The sequence below is a fragment of the Xenopus laevis genome, chromosome 7L (assembly GCF_017654675.1).
Source record: "Xenopus laevis strain J_2021 chromosome 7L, Xenopus_laevis_v10.1, whole genome shotgun sequence".
NCBI classification, from domain to species: domain Eukaryota; kingdom Metazoa; phylum Chordata; class Amphibia; order Anura; family Pipidae; genus Xenopus; species Xenopus laevis.
In genome coordinates, this window is record NC_054383.1 from 111,862,118 (window position 1) to 111,882,525 (window position 20,408).

A 20,408-nucleotide genomic window follows, 5' to 3' on the forward strand; every position below is an offset into this window, starting at 1 on the left:
TTCAGAAGATGCCAGACACTTCCATCCCTCTAACAGACGAATCAATTCCTGCTGAGGTCACTGCTTGGTTGCAAGGCAAAGGTTTTAATACACTGTAAGGTATTTCTCCTTGTTGCACCCATGTCCTGTTATTAAAGCACAAGGTAAAACATCTGTCCCTATCTTCTACAATGGGTCAGCATGGTTTGGGCTTAAAAGCTTTTTATCACTAGTTCCAAAATGTGATATTCAATCTGAGGATTCCAGGTGTTTCTAGGTAACAAGGCATTTGCCCAAACTTTGTTTTATTTGTCCTTTAGGCTGAACCCCCCAAGCCACTGTTTCTGGCCCATAAGGGGGGAGGTGGCAGCTCAGTCTATGAACCACTGTCTGGTGTATCTAGGAGGGCCAGGATAAGCTTTCTCTCAAACAGCATCCTAATTGGCCTTGAGGCTGCACCCCCAAAACTCCAGGCTACTCCCACCCAGGGGTGTAGTTTGGGAACCGCTGTCCAAAAGGACTTATGAACTTCTTCAGATGTGTCTGTAAGAGCCCCACCATTTATTAGATTTAATTTAGTTCTATTATTTAATGCTATTATTATCCCATTGCCTATCTAATGTCAATTAGCATTATTTCCATATGAATAGAATACTCTTTATATTGCCCGTCACCCTGTGTCTGTAAGTATCAGTATAGAATACAGGGGTCAAGATGTGGTGCAGGCTGGTGTGCATGCATTTATTTTTAAGGTTTACTTATCCTTTAAACTATACCTTTAAATCCATATGCTTCCTTGCCCCTGGGGATAAAATAGCAACCCCAAACATATAATTAAACACATTAACACCCCCAACCAAGTTTACCTTTCACATGCAAAGCAGAGCAGGCAGAATATGGCACACAAAGGAAGTATATGGCAGGCAGAGTATGGCACACCCAGGGAGCATAGGGCAGGCTGAGTATGGCACACACAGGCAGAGCAGGGAAGGGCAGGAGACAGGGAAACCTATCAGGACCATGCAGCTAATTGATCATGACCACTCTAAAGTGAACAGCATGTACTAAGTACAGTGACACAGTGCTGGTGATACTCATACTGTCTGAGGTTTGAACAGGTAACAATGTGGGCACTTACAGTCTTAAGTGTGAGCAATACATGGATCTTATGGGTCAGTCTTTTACAGATGTGAACAGTGCAGTGAGGATAACAGGTGTTAACAATTCAGGGGCCAGTTAATCTCAGTTCACACATGGGAAGGCCTGTGAGCCACCAGTTGGACAGTACTATTCTAAGGGCCTTTTTTGCTGTATTTTAAATATACAAATACTCCCTGAGCAGTGCTGAGAAGGCAAAATGTTCATTTCCATTACATTCCAATTATGGTAGTGTTGGGTCTAGGAATGGGTAACACAGTGCTCTCCCTCCCTTAAATAATAAGAAATACAGCAAGCAACTTCATCCAAGAACAGTAAACATTGTCAATATACAGTAAAAAAGCACTTATATATGCACTGAATACAATTTTATTTTATTTTTTGAAATATCTTTATTACATTTTTTTAAAACAGTTAGGGAAATAAAACATATAATATAAAAAACAATTTTGTCAATATAAAGAAATAAAATTTCTTTTTTTTTTTTTTTTACAAAAAGTAATTTTTTTCCCAGTCTTGATGAATTTATCCAAGTGGGATTCCATGGAGGGCTGCCATCGGAAACCTAGTTTTTCTGCCCCCGTCCCTCCCCCGATGGCAGCCCCTGATTCTATGTTTCTTCCAGGTAGTTTCTGGGATCTGTTTTGTATCCAATCACAGAAGAATTTCTTAAGGTGATTTCTCAGTCTCCACCAATTGGTCATCTGCAGATGGTGGATGTCGATCTGTTATTCATCTTCAACATTTTCTTTTTTTAGCTTCAATGGTTTGCTAGTATGAAATATTGTTCATTGTTAGTCATGAAGCAGGTGTATACATAATCATTTTACAATTTCTTACTTTTTTTATATTTTAATTTACAATTTTTACTATTACACGTTTTATGTCACATGCCCTTTTCTGCTTATTTAACGGTCAGCTACAACTATCCAACAATAACATTGTCTCCCATCTCACCTTATGGGTCTCACTACTACATGTTCAGTAGTTCAGTAACATATATCATAGAGAAGAAAGGAATAAACAGCTTCAGGCAGTACTTAATAAACTGCAAGTGTTCATTTATTAGCAGTGTAACCCACACCCTAACAGTCTATGCCTTTGTTATTTGAAGCCAGAGAATATTGTTTGTATAGGACAACAGATAGTTACAGAATGACAATAAGAATAAGCTATTTTTCTTACCTCTCTGCAGATGTTTCATAATATTCTTCTGTACAACCCTTTCATTGCTTATTTCTGTGATGAAAGGGTGTGACAAGAGCTGCCTTGCAGATGGTCTCTCAGCAGGATTTTTCTGCAGGCATTCCTCAATAAAGTAGTGGAATTTTTCACTCCTGCAAAAAGAAATTGAGGCACAATTATAATTGTCATGTTATAAATATATCTAATTGCTCAGACTTATGGAAGTCCATGCCCATATAAAGCTCCTAGCCCATTTATACTTTCCACATCATTACTGCACCCTATTTTCCCAATCCCTCATCCCTCACTGTAACTTCTCCTTTGTCTATTCTCCCACCCCATTCACCCTGACTCTCTTTCTTATTTGCACCAGGTCCGGACTGAGAATTAAAATAGGCCCTGGCATTTCAGGTACATAGAGGCCCACTAAGAGGCCCAAACAGCCCACACAGAGGCCCAAACAGCTGTCACCAGCCCACTAAATACTAACTTTCTGTGGCACCTTATAGCAGCCCCTCTGGCATTTGCCAGAACCCACAGATTGCCAGTCTGGGCCTGATTTGCACAACCCCTTACTCCATTGTCATTTCCTCACTCTCTTCACCCTCACTTCCTTTTCCATTTCCCAACTTCCCCTCACTCTCTTTTTTTGTTTTCATGGAAATCACTCACCATTTGTTCCCTTTCAACGTCGGAGCCGGACCACGAGTAATTTGTTGGATCAAAGCCTTGTCAGGAAGTTTGTTGTATGCTATAAGATAAGCAAATACAATATTAAAACATGCTGACTGCTAATTACAACATTTATAGGGTTCTAAAAGGTGCAAAGTTTGATACAGATCAAATCACCTATTTCAAGCAATAAGCAGCAAGGGTTACTGCACTTGGCCTACTTAGTGCCTTTTATTACATTATGTTGGGGTTAGTTTTTTTATCATTAATTGATTGTAAACTTTACATAAGGGGCAGTATCATTCTGTGTTACAGCATTTACTTTCTAGTAACACACATATATTACGTATATACAAAGTCATGCTAAGAATTCCTGAGAATGTACTTACGGACACATCCTTCTGCCATGTGAATGGCTGACATTCCCAAAGACCACACATCAGCCTAGAAAACATGGAGGAAAAGGCAACAATTAACAATTAAAAAAGACTATACACAGGAAACATACTTCTGTTGTTTATCCAGATAGGGGTTCTCTTTAGACTGCAGAATAGGAAATACATTAAAACATGGCACTTTGTACTTATATAAAACAGTCCAAGGGCTGAAGTACAGTGGGTTTTATAACTAAAGAATGAATCCAAACTGAGAAACTTCTGTTTTACACAGAGTTGGAAAATCCAATAAAGCATAAGGAGGGGTTTCTAAAAATTCATGTGCCCTGTACTTACAATACATTATGCTCCCTCAGTTCACTTACACCTTTTCATAATAGCAAAACTGGATGACAACTTTGCTTTTGAGAGGGGTATATGAAGTAAGTGGCAAAAACACATGTAATTACCTCATGTAGGCTACATATATTTAAATAAAGGTGGCACTAACTCTACAAATTAAAGGAAGAAAGAAGTCATCACTGTACCTTATGGTCAAATTCACCTCTCTTACTCATGCAGACAATGGCCTCTGGTGATAAATATGCCATATCTCCAGCAGGGCTATCACTTTTTCCTCCCGTGACAGCACCACCAAAATCAACTGAAATTGTAAGACAAAAGCATTAATTTTTTATGTTAGTTTGCAAATGCAACGCACCAATAAAAATCATGGTGATACAGAAACATTTGTGGGCAATTTTTACATGAGAAAGGATTAGTGTGCAGATGTGTTGTGTTTGCAGGTTTAGAACTTTTAAAAGGTTTATATAAACATTATTATTGAGAGATAGAGTAATATAGAATTGACTTCACATTCACTGAAACTTCACAACATCCATTCTGTATTCAGATTCTAAGCGTCACTTACTTATCTTTACAACTGCGTCTTCAGTTAGCATCAGATTATCGGGCTTCACGTCGCAATGTAAAATTCTCTGTTTTCTGAGATGATACAAGCCCTGGGAAAAATATAAAGGGAAATTGTAAATACAATTATTTTTCATGTTCTTGAACTAATAAGATGAAAATTTATTAAATAACAGAGAAGGTTCACATGTAACATACCTGTAATACCTGCTTGCAGATATAAGCAATCCAGCTTTCTTCTAAGGAACGATTCCTTTTGCTATTTATTAGGTCAAGTACTGATCCACCATCACAAAGTTCTGTAGCAATCTAGAACACCAATAAAGAACAATTAGTACATATATACAATTTAATTGTTGAGCTTGCATTAGGCAATACTAGTGACATAAGAGTTTGTGTGCTATAATTTACTAAAATAAAGTGTACTTGCATTGTTTTTGTTTCTATGTGTTCTGTACTAGAAGTCAAATGTGACTGCCTTGATTTGCAGTCAGTGGGTGTAATTCAGCAATAGGCACTTATAAGCATTCAGGGTATGACTGCAATCGGTTAAAACTGAGAACAAAGAGGTCATGTGGATTGGACTCTTTCTTATACAATTGGATCTTATTTGTATCCAAGCTTGTATGAGAGCTGTTGATTGAGAGTTGGTGCACAAAGGTTCAACATATCTAAACGCTTCCTTACCCATAGCTCTTGATTAATCCTTCTAGCAGGCTTTTGGTAAAATGCGCCATAAAAGGAGATGATATTCTCATGGCCAGAGATCTTCTCAAGTATTTCCAGTTCATTAAGGATTTTATCTTCATCCTAATTTACAACAAAAGAAATGTTAATACAAAAGAAAATTAAATAAAATGGATGCAATTGTTATTTTAAATACCCAACCTAATTATGGAGAATTACAGCTTGTTAATACCATATGAAAATGTTTTTTGTTTTTTTTAAAATCTGAAATCTATTGCTTTGTATAAAAGGTATTCATCCACTTATTTTCACATAGTAACATAGGAATTTAGGCTGAGAAAAGAAACACATCCATTGACTTCAACCTGTTCAAATATATGAAACCTATGCAAAATAAGGCTTTTTGCAAAAATGCTCATTATAATATAAATATAGTAACATTACAAAGACACATTACCTCTATTTTCTTTATTATTTTAACGGCCACTTCTTTGCGTTTGATATTATGCCAACCCTGTAACACAAGTAGAGAAAGAAGGTTTGTGATGATGAACTTCATTATGGTGAATAAAACAGATATGTGGATAAGGCACAAGTTTATTGGCAGCCTCAGAAACACAAGAAAAAGGAAAATACTGTAGAGAGTGTGACCAAGTGGGAGAATTCTGAAATCACCCAGAAGCATGACACAAACTACACAATTGTAATGTTGAATAAAGTATCTCACCACATGGACAACTCCAAAATTGCCTTCTCCGATGGCCTCTCCAAGTTTTAAATTTCCCCTGGGCTCCTGAAAAAATAACATTGTAAAATATTGATAAATATTGATAAATATATACTAAACTAATATAATGCAACTGGACAAATAACTTTCTCAACATTAAAGAAGCAGTGATATTATAAGGAGAAACTGGAAAATGTTGTATAAGGGGAGAAGGTTGAGGGCTGGAATAATTAAGGAAAACTATGAAAGTTGTGCTTTTATGTTCCAAAATACTGTTTTACAACTTACTGGGTATTTGGCAAATGGATCTTTATCATCCTCCTGGGGAAGAAAAAAAATGTTTAATTAGATAATCTGAGATTATTGGGTGAAACTGCTACTATTATTATATAAAGTACAAGGAGAGGTTAATTTACTAATTTACCTAATATTTTGTTCATTTACAAAATATTAGGTAAACGTATATATAAAGGATTCAATAAAGTATGTTATGTTATCCAAACCTTGCTAAAGTCTTCTTGGGTACGGTAGACACACTTTTCTTTTTTCGTTATTTTTTTATGTATTTCTTCCTTTTTTGTGATATTTATATTTGTGGTCCCGTTGTTAATTTTCTTTGGTACCTCCTTAAAAAAAAAGAAAGGATTTGTTAAATTGAACTAAACCCTGAATTTGAGTTGCTTAAAGGGACAGTATAGACCTTTTTAACATTATTTCAGTGAACAGCATTTGTGCTGAACTATAATTTGCCTATAGTTTTAATTAAGATATATCTATAGTTTTTGTTAATTCTTGAACTAAATAGAGCAAAAACTAATATTTGAACTACTACACATTCTACTGCCTGCTTCATATCACCATAGTTAATACAAATCACCAGTTTACTGAGAAGCCTGCTGTATAAACAAACCCCTCTCTTCTCCTGCTGAAGCATTAGGCTTTGTGATAAGAGCAGCTCATTATACAGAAGTATTTTTTTTTATAGAAGAGGGGTATACTGCCCCTTTAAATGTATATTGATAAAAGGTTTAATTCTTTTTGTTCAAACCTCATTAAGGCACTCTATCCTTCTCTGGTCCTTCACTTGACCTTTTTCAGAGATTTTAGTCTGGAAATTCATTTCATGTTCGTTTAGTAACACCTAGTTAAAAGAGATACAATTTGTTGTTAAAACTAACCCTCTAGCTTAAGGAACAACTAAGTCTTTCAGACACATAAGGACCACTCGTATCAGTATCAGCCAAATTCCTATGCGTGCCCCCCATAGATTAGATTGGTGTGCCCCCATAGATTAGGTTGGCTAGCAGGCATGTGCTGGGGCCAAATATATTTAAAATGGTTAAATTGTCCTTTAACATTATATTCAGGGTCAGACTGGACATGGGGGGCCCATCGGGTAACTATACTCCAAGCCCCCCCGCGCGCATGCGCGAACGTCTGGCCCCACGCCAGCGCACATGCGCAAATGTCTCGGCGCACGCTGGTGTATACGCAAACGCCGGTGCGCATGCGCGAACACCGACGTGCATGCAGTACCGGTGCACTGATTCATTTTTATTTGGGGACCCAGACATCGGCGGAGGGGGGCCAGAACATTGGGGGAGGGGGGCTGTCCGACGCTGATTATATTGGAAAAAGTCAAACCTTAAAACCATCATCGAGGTCCCTGCTCTGTTCCTCTTCTTCTGACCATTGATCCTGGCTAATGTCAATTTCAGTTTCTTTTGGAAACTCCTGATAAGTAAAGAGAAAATCTGTGAACCATCTAGTCGAAGAGCTTAAAAGTGTTATGAAAAACATATATTTTATGTAGCTCAGTGTGATGTTGGACTAGAATTTTTAATATAATTGTATTCTTAAAATAAAATAAAATGAATTGCTGCTTACGTCAAAGGGCTCTTGGTGAAGTTGCCCAGATCCTTCTATGTTTTCCATAGAAAACTTTATTTTGGATTCCACACAGGACTCTCCTTGAGGTTCTTCAGATCCATATATATTTTCCTCAAACAACTCCAAAACATTTCCAGTTGCCTCATAGGGCTCTAGCTGAAGTTGCTCAGATCTTTCTATGTTTTCCTTAGAAATATTTTTTTCAGATTCCACACAGGACTCTCCTTGAGGTTCTTCAGATCCACATTCATTTTCCTCAAACAACTCCAAAACATTTCCAGTTGCCTCATAGGGCTCTAGCTGAAGTTGCTCAGATCTTTCTATGTTTTCCTTAGAAATATTTTTTTCAGATTCCACACAGGACTCTCCTTGAGGTTCTTCAGATCCACATTCATTTTCCTCAAACAAATCCAAAACATTTCCAGTTGCCTCATAGGGCTCTAGCTGAAGTTGTTCAGATCTTTCTATGTTTTCCTTAGAAATATTTTTTTCAGATTCCACACAGGACTCTCCTTGAGGTTCTTCAGATCCATATTCATTTCCTTCAAACAACTCCAAAACATTTCCAGTTGCCTCATAGGGCTCTAGCTGAAGTTGTTCAGATCTTTCTATGTTTTCCTTAGAAATATTTTTTTCAGATTCCACACAGGACTCTCCTTGAGGTTCTTCAGATCCATATTCATTTTCTTCAAACAACTCCAATACATTTCCAGTTGCCTCATAGGGCTCTAGCTGAAGTTGTTCAGATCTTTCTATGTTTTCCTTAGAAATATTTTTTTCAGATTCCACACAGGACTCTCCTTGAGGTTCTTCAGATCCATATTCATTTTCTTCAAACAACTCCAATACATTTCCAGTTGCCTCACAGGACTCTAGCTGAAGTTGTTCAGATCCTTCTATGTTTTCCTTAGAAGACTTTAATTCAAATTCCACACAGGACTCTCCTTGAGGTTCTTCAGTTCCAAATCCATTTTCCTCAAACAACTCCAATACATTTCCAGTTGCATCATAGGACTCAAGCTGACTTTGTTCAGATGCTTCTATGTTGTCCTGTATTAAAGAGACAAAATTATTTTATAAAATCAACCAATTCAACCACTATAATTTAAAAATCTTTATGATTTCTTTGATTAAAGTTTTCTCATTCATTGGTTATTGTCTGCTTACCTGATAGTGGCAGGTGTTATTATCAGATCTCTCTTCCTGCTCACTAAGCTGTTCCTCCTGGTTTCTGCTAACCTCAAAGCTGATCTCCTCAGGTTCATGTTCAAATTCCTGGATGAAAAACAGGAAAATGGATTAAACTTAGCTAAGTTAAAATAAAGCTCATAAATATTGGTTGCACATTACATAGTAACACAATGTAAAAGACATTATCTTTGGCCATATCTTTATCTGGTTGGTCCTGGGATAGAAGCAAAAGTATTTATACTATATCAGTTTAAAAAAATATCCTTAAATAAACCTTGTATATCAGGGGACTGATGTATGTCCTGTTGAGTTTGCAGCTGCCATTTTATTAAAAGGAAACCTGTTGGGTAAAAATGTTATCCCCAACCAAAGGCACGGGCTAATACAGCCCGCATTCTGGTTGGGGATAACAGCAGTTTTTTTAAACAAAAATGCCCCCACCAGTGCTAGGCCAGTCACTCGTATGCACATAACACGCATGTGACGTTACTCGCATGCACATAATGAGCAATTCAGGGCAGCTTTTCATTATGTGCATGCGAGTGACCGAACATTGTTGCTCGCACAGGGAGCTCCCTCCTGGTGTGGGTATCATAGCACTGGTGGGGGGCATTTTTTAAAAAACAAAAAACTACTGTTATTCCCAACCAGAATGTGGGCTCTATTAGCCCGCACCTTTGGTTGGGGATAACATTTTTACCCAACAGGTGTCCTTTAATGTTACAAGGGATCTTCTGGGCTGAATGAAGGTGCTCGAGCTTAAATGACAATATTGGCAGAAGAAGTGTATTGCACAAGCAAAGCAGCAAACTGTGCAGAGCATAAACCTAGTCAAGATTAGTCACATGGGTATGCCTAATATATTACCATCTCTAAGTGAATTTGGGTTTCCCATTCCCTTAAAATATTTTTGTTATTTTGCCTTTTTCTTACCTGGCACATCTCAGTGTTCTCATTGACTTCAGGATTATCCGAATTCTCCTGGTTAAGAAAGGGGAAGAGATGTTATGAGTGTTATTTCTGTTATAAAGAAGCTAAAATATAACTCTGCATGAAATATAGGGCAATTTTTATGACAGCTATTCACCTCTTTTATGCTTTCCTGGCTGATTTCTATTTCATTTTCTGTTTCCTGCTCTGGCTCCTCCTAGTTAAGAGAAATATATTTAGTTATCAGATCAACTTACTACAGGTATGAGACCTGTTATTCAGAATGCTTGGGACATGGGGTTTTCTGGATAGCGGATCTTTCCTTAATTCTAATCTCCAAACCTTAATTCTACTGGAAAATCATGTAAATAAACCCAATAGACTGGTTTTGCCTCCAATAAAGATTAATTATATCTCAGTTGGGATCAAATACATGGTATTGGTATTATTACAGAGAAAAGGGAAATCATTTTTAAAAATGTGGATTATTTGGCTAAAATGGAGTCTTTGGGAGATGGCCTTTCAGTCATTTGCAGCTTTTGGATAATGGGTTTCCGGATAAAGGATCCCAAACCTTTATAATGTGCTATATATAGAATTTACCTTGTATAAAGTAAATTAATGCAAATTCAAAAAATATATAATTAATCTACTTTACTAAGGCCAATTAACAATTATAATCAACAAAACTTTAAAAGGAAGCTAAAACTATAATAACTGTATGCAGGACCGCCATCAGAAATCGCAGGGCCCCATATGACAAAATTTCCTGGGCCCCCTGGGCTACACCCACTGCAAGCCCCACCTACAGGTCTGCCCTCCCCACCACACAGTAAAAAAACAAAGAAAAAAATTGGTGGCTAGGGTTCCCACATGTTAATAAAAAGTAAAAAGATATTGGTGGTCAGGGCCCCCATAAAAAAACATTTGTGACCAGGGCCCCCCCATTAAAAAATATTGGTGGCTAGGACCCCACATGAGAAAAAAAATGGTAGCCAAAATTGGTAGCCAGGGCCCCCCCACATTATAAGAAAATTGGTGGCCAGGGCCCCTTAAACATCCATGCCTTCCCAAAGTCAGCAGCTCTCAGAAAGATGGGGGGCCCGGCTAATCAAGTAAGTGTGGTGTGGCCGGGCCCCCCTTACCCTCGGGGCCCCCTACAACTCTCCCCCCTGTCCCCCCCTGATGGCTGCCCTGACTGTATGATACCAACTCCTTTCTTGCTTACCAGGCAGATTTCTTCAGTGGGCTTCTCTATTTGAGCCTGTATAAGAGATAAAAAGGTGGCATTATTTTATGCAATTAAAGGTCTATTGTCCATAAAGATTATTACATGCAAAGTGATCTATAAAGGTCAGTGTATGTTTAGTCTCTGAAAAAAGTTTTAAGGAAATACAATTCATGTATATAAATAAATGCAGGGTTAGTATAGGGATTTGTTCCAATAATATTGGAAATTCCAAATTGCTATTCCTAGCAAACAGAGAAAATGTAATTTCATCATCAACAAATAAAAGAGTTTTAATAATAAAGTCAATGATGTTAAGAATGTGTCTATGAAAGTGGTATTGTTGTTTCTATAGTTGAATTTCAATATTAGATACTTACCACAACTATTTCTTCAGCAGCTTCTTCTGGCTGATTCTAGTAAAGAAGAAAACATTTTATCACAAAAAGAAACAAACAAATAGGAAAACTAGAATGTATTCAATGATATGAGAAACCTTCTAACTATATAGATAGCATTATATTTTTACAAGTAAAAGAATAATATTTTATTGTATTTTACCATAGTTTGGCTTACCACAACAACGACTTCATCAATTTCATTGGGTAGTATCTAGAGTAGAGAATAAAAAACGGTGTTATTGCAAAAATTGGACAAATTAATTAAATTAATTTAATAATCTCAATCAAACTTTCATCTATGATGAGAAAAACGTCTAACTATATAGATGGTGCTATGCTATGAAAATTAAAAAAATCACGTTTTATTGTATTTTATTCTATTTCTTAACTTACCACTATGATTTCTTCATTAGATTGATCTTGTTTCTAAGAAAAATAAAACAAAAGGGTTTTATCACTAAAAGAAATGAGCACTTAGACAAATTCATGAGAATAAGTTATAAGAAAACTAATAGATGGCACTATCCTTTTAAATGTAAAAAGGATCACAATCTATTGTATTTTATGATATTTTTTTACTTACCGTAATATTTTGATTTGTGGGTTTATCTGGTTGTTTCTAGTAAAAAGAAAAAAAAAAGGTTTATCACAAATGTTTCTCCCTCCATTAAATTATTCACAGAATAATATGTATGATATTACAATACAAGGAATTAAGTACTTACCTTGCGAAAGCAACGGAAACAATTGCAGATAGAACGCCACATGTTTATTCTCTCTATGGAGACAAAGAGAAAGATCATTTGTATAAATATATATATTGACAAAAGAGCTGATGTACACCAGGAATTACATGACGTGTATTATGTATTATGTGTATTATGTTTCTGATTTGCTCCCAGGTTAAGATTTATTTAAGTGTGTGCCTAAGCCTTCAACTGTATATTTATTTATACTGTATGTGCTTTAGAAGAATCACTACTAGAAAGCACACTATTATATGTATAAAATATCAGCATTGGTAAATTATTGTATGTAGGACCAAGTACAACACCCAAATCACATTTTTAGATTTTCACTTTTTTTTATAGCAAAAATTGAATTCTCTGTAATTCCATAGATTCAAACAGATTCACAACACCGCTAGCAGTTTTTAAGCCATACAGTACCAATATTTAGGGGCAGATTTATCAAAGGTCAAGGTCAATTTTCAAATGAAAAACATTTGAATTTCTAGCTATATTTTGTGTACTTCAGCTAGGGAATACTTCAAATTTGATTCGAATTTGAAAAAAATTCAAAAATTCTAATATCGAAATTAATCATGTACTGTGTCTTTAAAAATTCAACTTCGACCATTCGCCATCTAAAACCTTCCAAATTGCTGTTTTAGCCTATGGGGCAAAAACTAGGGATGCACCGAATCCACTATTTTGGATTCGGCCGAACCCCCGAATCCTTTGTGAAAGATTCGGCCGAATACCGAACCGAATCCTAATTTGCATATGGAAGGGGAAAGCATTCTTTACTTCCTTGTTTTGTGACTAAAAGTCACACAATTTCCCTCCCCGCTCCTAATTTGCATATGCAAATTAGGATGCAAATTAGGATTCGGTTCGGCCGGGCAGAAGGATTCGGCCGAATCCGAATACTGCTGAAAAAGGCCGAGTCCCGGCCGAATCCCGAACCGAATCCTGGATTCGTGCATCCCTAGGAAAAACGGAATTGAATTCGATGGAATGCACCATTCCTTTGATTCGTACAATTAGAATTCAGCAGAATATGGACCTATTCGATCAAAAACGGACCTATTTGACCAAAAAAAACTTCAACTTAATTTCGGTTGGTATGTTTGAAGAAGAATTCCGAAGTGTTTTCAATTAAAAATTCAACCTTAGATAATAATGCCCCTTAATATATTAATTTTGATAATGTTTTTATCTGAATGTGCCAAGCTCCACTCACCTCAGTTGCCTGATCAAGAATGAACCAGTCTGAGCTTCTGTTACAGTTAGACACTTTGATTCTGTCCATTATGACATCATAATGACATCCCATAATAAGCCCAAGTGGGGATGGGCTACTGTTGTGTTCATTATGACATCATAAGGACATCCCATAATACGCCTAAGTATGGATGTGCTGCTGTTAGACAGTTTGTGTCTATTATGACATCATCAGGACATCACATAATGATTTCTATTTCAAACATTGGCAGATTCACAGCATTGCGACATAACATTTGCAACCCAAGGTGGGAAATTAAATAATAGTGGATTGTGTTGATTCTACATAAATTTGTTTAAAAATGTGGCGTGTTTTCCTGCCAGGATGTGTGTGCTTTCATTGTGTATTCATTCACAGTACAGGGAATGATATTGTTACATAGTGAAGTTGGGTTAAAAAAAAGTTCAACCCCAGTGCACACATATTTATACAGACCTATTTATACACTCTATAAGTAAAGGAAATGCTGCCATTATAGTATGCATATTAAATTAGCATAGGGAATGCAAAGGCAATTCCACAATTATTTTAGGTTGGACCAAGTACAAAATCCCCCTTCAAATCAAATTCCTTGTCATTGTAAACATTTTAATATATTTCTACATTTTGTAAATAAGTTATATAGAAGAACTAAACCCTAAAAATGAATTGACATGTGGTCGGAGAAATAAAGGTCTTCTAACTTTTTATGAGAATTGTGCTGTGAGTGCTTTCTATTTGTGCACTATAACTATATTGGTGAGCACCCGGCCTTTACTGATTTGAATGGTGTGTGCAGATACACGGAAGTATATACAGTATATATAATAGTATCAAAAAGTAACTGCACTCACAGGTCTTTAGTGAAAAAAAGACTATTCGTTTATTGCTGATTATATATAAATAAATATATATATATATATATATATATATATATATATATATATATATATATATATATATATATATATATATATATATATATATATATATATATATGTTGGCACTCTATAAATACATGTTAATAAGAAGAAGAATATAATGATAATATATACATACATATATGTTAAACTTATAGAACCAGAAGTGATCTAGGCCTTCAAAGTTGTCACAGGAGTTTCCCATGTTGGATATTTCTAGGAGTGTCTGTGACACGCACATGCTCCGTGGCCTCTGAGCAGCTGTTGAGAAGCTAAACTTGGGGGTCATTGCAAATAATCAAGCAGAAAATTAGTTTTGTCATACAAGCTGATGTTACAAGGTTGATTATTAAATTGTGATGTATTGCTTTGTGAGCTGCCACATACTAGTAGCATGTGCAAAGAAGAAGATGGGGTGCTACAGATTCCTGTTAATGGCGCCCAGAGTTAGAAATCCCCACCTCCCTCATGATTGTGTGCATGCCCATCCATCATACCTACATCTGGAGCACAGAGATGTAAACAATCTTCACACGTGGCTGGGCAGCAAACCTGGGCCTGGCTACAGGGGAATCGTTGAAGACACAGATCTTTACTGCTAAAGGGTTGTGGTTGCCTTGTGCTGGTATAGAATCCCAATACATTTCTTCCATACTTCTTTAGTTACTTTTTAGTTCTCCTTTAAAACATTTCCCTAATGCAAAGTACATTTGAATGCATATATAGTTATACCATGTCATTTATATTTATTTCTAGTTGCCTTTGGTACCCAAATAATGATATATGTATATATGATGTATAATAGTAACATAGTAAGTTTGGTTGAAAATAAGACACTCGTCCATCAAGTTCAACCTCTTATGTCTATATATAAAGCTGTCTAACTGCTAGTTGATCCAGAGGAAGATATAATAATAATATTAAAGTTCACAGTTAATAATCGTGGTAATAATTTGTGCTTCTGTTAACAGAATATTTTAAAACATTTACATACGAAACCTTTGTGTACAAGTATGGGATCCGTTATCCTGAAGCCCATTATCCAAATTTTTTTGCGAGGACCCGGGGGGTGGGGTCGGGGATGGGGTCGGCAGCACATTTGGAGGCCCCTGCATCCAATTTTGGCGTGCCAGCGTCCAATTCAGCGTGCCTCGTTTTTGCGTATTGGTGTTTGTGGCCTATTTATGGGCTGCGGCCCGGCGGTTAGGGATCCCTGTCATATTATAAGTTATGTATCAGGGAGGCTGATTTTCGAATTAAAGCTTTTTTGAAATTCAACACTATGATTGAACTTGATTGCATTGTTTTCTCCTTTTTCTCCAATGCTAACATGTTTCTGAAAAAAAAACCTTGAATAGGAAAAACTAAAGAGGTTTAAACTGTTACTAAAATCTCACTTTTCCGTTCATTTTTACAAATTTGGCATTTAAAAAAAATAATGGGTGTTGTAAATACACCGCACATTCTATAGTAGCTTGTCAGGTTTTAGTTGGCAAATTGTATGAATTCTAATAATAAATTCATTATATTGAATTCAGATGTTATTAATGTTGACCCCTATATGGATCTTTTTCAGTACTACAGGCGATATTGCTCATGCTCTAAAATGCATCAAAGAACACAGTAGACGACAAGCGTTGTTTTTTTTGCACTAATTTCCCCTCAATCCATTGTGCATGAAATCCTAATTATTAAAGGTACATGTGTTAATATGAGCACTTTTGAAGTTTTTTGTTTTGTGTGCTCAGCGCCGCTCAGTCATTCCTTATTCCTGTTCCATATTGAGCACCCAGGGCCACTCCTACCATGAGGAAAAGTGAAAACCTTGCCTCAAGCAGCAGTGAGCGATACCAGGCGGTAGCCCCAGGGTTCCCTCAGTGTCCTGTGTTAATAGGGTCAGCTCATTAGTGACTAAACAAACTGACACACAAGTCAACCTCGCATCAAACCCTGAAATGTCATCAAGGGGTAAAAATAATAATTTATTTTTATAATGGAAATAGTTAAGCTATGCTGTAGTTCATCAAGCAGGCAGCACTAGGTCCACCTGAGAGCCTATATAAGACAGTGCCTTGCTGGGGCACTTCTGCTTTTGGCCTGTAAAATCTAGAAGCAGCATCAGACCAAAGTGGTCAGACCCTTGTGGGAGGTTAGTAACGTAAGGGCTAGCTAGTGGACAGTAATGGCAAGTAAGTTCACTTTAGGAATGAAAGTTAGAGAGGGCTAGTGTGCATGGACAGCCTGTTGTCCCAACAAGGATTAATAGTTTGGGCTAGAGCCCTGAGGTGACTGTACACCGGAGTTAGGGATTTAAGCGTTCAGGTGTAGATTAGCGGAGATACTACGGAAGAAGCTTGGGCATTGTATGTTAGGTCACAGCAGAGAATCAAGGGTGACAGCTCCTTAGGAGGCCCCGTTACAGCTAACGACTCCAGTACATCCTACAGGACAAGGGCCCTGGAGGCAGGGGTTATCCTTACTATTTTGCCGCCTGAGGTGGCCTTCCTTTGCTGCCCCCACCCCTCCCCATGTGCTCACCTTTTCATTGCTAGAGGGGGTCGGCGGCGGTACACGTCGCTAGTGCAGAGCGCTCTCTGAGGTTGCTTTTGTCCTGTTTTGGAATCTGCATGTGCTGCAGAAGGCCGGACAGCTAATCCCTGTAGCGCTGTATTGCAGTAGACGCAGGCAGGTGCCACATCCCTGGGCTAGGTAGTTCTGAAGCGATGGAAGCACAGCCTATTGCATTGATCTGCTGCCTCACAAAATATTCACAACCCTCTCTAAACAAAGAGCAGCCTTTTATATAAATATACTATTATTCTATTGATTCTGATCAGGCAGCTGCTGTGACTCACTGTTGAATTATGAGAGATTTGTAGCATTGTGTTCCTCTCCCATGGTGACAAAATGCTAAAAATCATCTTGTGTGTAGGGTTGCCACCCCGCCGGTATTTTACCGGCAATGTAGTTGCCTTCTGCCCATCGTGTGTCGTGGCTCCACCCCCTTTGACATCACAGCCCACCCCTTTTGTTTCCACCCCCACCACTGGCCCATGTTGTGCCGTGGCTCCACCCCCTTTGATGACACAGCCCGCCCCTTTTGCTCCCATTCCCACCACTGGCCAGTGAAAATTTTGTAAAAAGGTGGCAACTCTACTTGTGTGTGAGTTAAAGGGGACATTTTGCATAACCTTCATATTCAGATATATGATTAATCTTTCTTCAAACAACGTAATGATGCAGAAATGAATGAATGAATTTTACCTGCTAAAAGCGTCATTACATGAGAGCTGCAATGAGAACCTTTCAGGTCAAACGCTTGGCTGAAATGAGAGGTGGGAGATGGGATTCTCTCACAGGAAATGGTCACAGCACTGACTGACAGGCTGAGTTCTGCTGTAGCTTGGAAATCCCCTCCCATCTCCCTGCCTGTGTGTCTGTTCCCAGTCTGCACATAGCTGTCCTTGGCGGCTGCCTGATTTTTCTTTTTGGAGATCTGATTTTTTTTTTTTTGTATTTTTCTTTTAGTGAAAGACAATTGTGCTCGTCTCTAATTATTGATGGGAAAAGTGAATTATGATTAAAGATATGGAGAGTCAAAGCAGCTAAGCTTTCCTGGTGTGGCCCCCACCCACGTGTGCTAACTACAGCAACAATGTCAAATGCTGTGAGTAGCAAAATCACAATTGTACTGGCCAGTGGATTTGCCACTTCTAAAGCTGCTGCTGCTGAATACTGGATGTCTTTGTGAAATAGAAATACGTCACTGTACTTTACAACATGTGAATATGACACAGACCCATCAAGTTCAGTTGCTCCAATAATTCAGTTAGATCTTGTTAGTATCACAACTGCAATTTAATGAACACATATATGTAAAAAAACAGGGAGGGCAAACAGCAGAACAGTGAGCAACCAGACAAACCAGGGCCGGAACTAGGGGTAGGCAGAGTAGGCGCCCACCTAGCAGGGCCGTATCTACTGTTAGGCACTTGAGGGCCTGTGCCTAGGGCGGCAAGATCCAGGGGGCGACACAACAACAGTATGCTTTTTAAAATTTTATTAAAAAAAAAAATGTGGACTGACTCATCAACATTACATTGGAAACTGGTGAGAAGCTGGTGAGAAATGAGGGGTACACCCCCATTTATTTTAAAACATGGTTTGGGCCGAGTGCAGGCTATAGCGGCTGACGATGTTTCAGTGACGAATAGGGTTGCCACCTTTTCCTATATTTTTTACCGGCTGGTGGGGTGGGGGGGAACAAAAAGGGGCGGAGTGTTTCGTCAAAAGGGGCAGAACTTGATGTAAAAGGGGGCGAGGCCACAACATGGAGAGTTGAAGACGAAGGATAAAAGCTACGTTTATAGGGGATTGGGGGCAGGCTGAGGGGTCTTTTTAAGGGTATTACAAATTTACCTGCAGCTACCTTAGAGGTAAATTTGTAATACCGGCCCTGGGCTTGGCAGGTGTTTTACCAGCTAGGCCGGTAAAATACCGGGTGGCGACCCTATCGACGAATGATGACGGCCCACAATGCGACGCCGCATATGTGTAGGTAAAACTGCAGCCTTCCCGTCCGGCGCACAGTCTCTCAACCAACATGGGAACGGAAAACTTATTTATCTAGCCAATGAGCACTGTTAGTTAATGATTACTTTTCAAGTATAATAGGGTGTTTCTAAAATGATCCTCACAGTTCTTTAGCATAGCATTCTGACTTCCCTGAAGCAGCTTATCAGGCTGTGAGAAAGGAATGCGGGTAGGGTTGCCACCTTTTCCAGAAAAATATACTTCCTATATATTTATCCTTTTTCCCCATCAATAACATTGGGATCAAACATAATTTTTACCGGCCAAGCCAGGAAAATACCGGCCAGGTGGCAACCCATAAATGCGGGTCACATGACCAGTGCCTCAGGAGCAGAGGGAGGAATGAGAAGCGGTGCAGGGGCAAATACTGATCCAGTGAATCCAGTTTGGGGATGTCAGAGTGAGACTCCTGCTTGTAAGCTTTACAGGGAGTCTGTAAGTTGTTTATGAGTTTGACTAAATGTTTGCTTGTGTGTATGTTCATGTAAGTGTATTACTCAGCACTCTGAGCATTTGTACTACTGTGCTTGTGTATGTGTTGCTTGTGTGCTTCTGTGAGTCTCCAATTTATTAAAGTTAATGGTCATGACTGTAGCATGCTCTTGAAACAACAGCCTAGAAGAAAAATAGAAAGTGGGTGTTTCATGCACATTATTTTGTTTTCTACGTGTAATAATCTATATAGCCATAAACTTATTTTCTCCTTGATATCTACTCTGCATTCATTTTACTGTGTATTCATAGGGTATACTATGTGCCATTTTCTGTATTTAACCCGTCATGTGTTCTATGGCTATTATACAATAAATCTGTACTGAATTTACCAAAGATATGTTCTATATGTTCTTGGATTATAAGATCTTGTAGTATTATATAGTACATGCTGTTGTGATTGCATTTATCATACCATAAGTTTTTAGGGTATTATACAGGCATTAGGGTATTATACATTAGATTGTTACTGCATTTATCCTGCCCTTAATTCTGGAGTATTAAATATGAATTAAGGGGTTGAACCTGATGTGTGTCTTTTTTTCCAACCTAACTTACTATGTTACTATGTTGTCATGCAGTGTGGGAATTATAAATCAAGTTTCTATTGTATTCTGCCCATTGTTTGGAGGTGGAATATGTATCTGAATTATATATATATGTTTATTCATAGGTTTTTAATGTCTAGCAAATTGGGAGAGAATTTTTGTATAATATTTTAATTAGCCTCCCCAAAAACAAAAATTACCCTCAGCCTATGCCCTGACCAAAAGACTGTCATTTGAGCTTCCCTGTCACTCCCTAATATAATAACTATACTGTCCTTGGGTGCCTGTGAGTAGGGATGTGTGAATTTGACCCGTTTAGTTTCGTCAAAAATTCGCCACCGGCGAAATGTCTCCGACACCCATTAAAGTATATGGGCATAAAAATGTTTTCTTTTTTTTTTTGTTGCACGATGCCATACAAGTCTATGGGCATCATTTTCGCGGTGAAACAAGGTCGAAAAAATTTGCCCATCCCTACCTGTGAGCCCTAGTACAAAATGCCATGAAGTGGAGGTCT

At 37.9% G+C, this 20,408-nt stretch overlaps 1 long non-coding RNA gene across 1 annotated transcript; it reads right to left on the reverse strand.

Annotated features, from left to right (window-relative positions):
• Nucleotides 1-5,449: 5,449 nt before the first annotated feature.
• On the reverse strand, nt 5,450-6,376 carry LOC121395773. Its single transcript, XR_005962668.1, has 4 exons — nt 6,216-6,376; nt 6,001-6,033; nt 5,713-5,778; nt 5,450-5,499 (listed from the first exon to the last, which is right to left on the reverse strand). It is a non-coding gene; the product is annotated as an uncharacterized LOC121395773 (long non-coding RNA).
• Nucleotides 6,377-20,408: the final 14,032 nt, after the last annotated feature.